Genomic DNA, 1,507 nt, shown 5'->3' on the forward strand with positions numbered 1-1,507 from the left:
TTGTCACTGCTATTGTTCCAAGCGGGGAGATGTTCTCAAGTGTGTAATGAAAATATGAAGCTCATTTACTTACTGTTTTTATGACATAATCCAGATTCAAAACTGGTCTATGGAGATTGACAAATATTGGTTGTGATAAATTATTACAGACATTTTCCCCTCTAAGGCTCTAACAGAAAAAATAACAAAAACTGACCAGTTCATTTTGAAAAGCTACCTTCAAAGCCAGAGCGAGCAGAAGGCAAGCGATTTTTAAAAGTAAATGTGGTTTGGGTGAAAAATGAAACATCGATACATTTTAAAACTATACAGAACCGACTGTTTCCCTGCTTGTTAAATTCTTTTTGGTATGAATTACACATCATTTTTTCCTTTGGATTCGGTGTTGCTAATTTTCTCCATATGTGCACGATTTGTCTTTGACCTTTAACTAATGTCCTCCGGGCAGTCCACTTACCATCCAAGAACAATGGCCCGGCATCAGTTTACACGCTGAAAGCTCCATAAAAATAAATGATCCATGGCCCAAGCTACATTAACAAGCAGAATAATAAGCTCTTTCAGCGCTATAAATTTTAGTGCCATCCATTGAAAACCGCACCGGATCACTTGTAAATTCACAAGAACAAAATAGTAAACACACACGTCTGACGTGTTGGGCTGCCAGCGCTATATTTTGTGGGCAAGTTTGTTAGCTTAGGAAGACCTCCTCAAAGGCTCACCGCGAGCAGTGTATACTTAAAAGCAGTGTCTCTTTCGAATTCACGATTTCATGTGTCACAAATACATTTACTATTAAGCATCATGCATATTTAATGTCACAACGATTACTTCAGTGCCTGGAAAAGGCTTTATTCACTTTATGTTTCCATTATTGAAGAGCCAACATTCAGTTCTCCCACAATTCTGTGGAGTGCAGGCAGCCCACAAGAGCTTCCAGTTTCATCTAGCAGCCCCGCGGGACTACAGTAATTGTTATGAAATCATTAATTCTACCTCAGCAGTTTCAACTGTCAGGTACATGTAACAATAATTGCAGTTAATGAATGCTGCTCAATTTATTAAATAGAAAATGGAAGCCAGTATTTTTTTATATGCAGCACAGAGACATATTAACATTAGTCATTTGTGTATGCCATGTTAAATATCCTACTGTCGCTTATTGGTCAGGGTATGTAGCCATGTATTTTTTTTTTTTAAAAAAAAACCTTTCTTCCTTAAAAAATAATGCAGAAAATTACAGCTCTTTAATGGAAGAGTAATTAAAATAATTAATACCCAAAGCAATATTTAATAAGACTCTATGTCTATGAAAAAAAAACCCAGCAGAACCAAGATTTAGTTCCTCCTTGAGATAAATAAGATTCTTTCTTGTGCCACGCTCCCCACCCTCAACCTTTAAAAGAGTATTAAAAACTTCAAAATCTTCCAGTTGTTTGAAGTATTAATGTTCCCTTCCCAAACCTTTAGTCAGTAAAACTTTTGAGTAGTTAGACACAGTCTATGA

Source organism: Pipistrellus kuhlii, unplaced genomic scaffold (assembly GCF_014108245.1).
Source record: "Pipistrellus kuhlii isolate mPipKuh1 unplaced genomic scaffold, mPipKuh1.p scaffold_m20_p_2, whole genome shotgun sequence".
In the NCBI taxonomy this organism is placed as follows: domain Eukaryota; kingdom Metazoa; phylum Chordata; class Mammalia; order Chiroptera; family Vespertilionidae; genus Pipistrellus; species Pipistrellus kuhlii.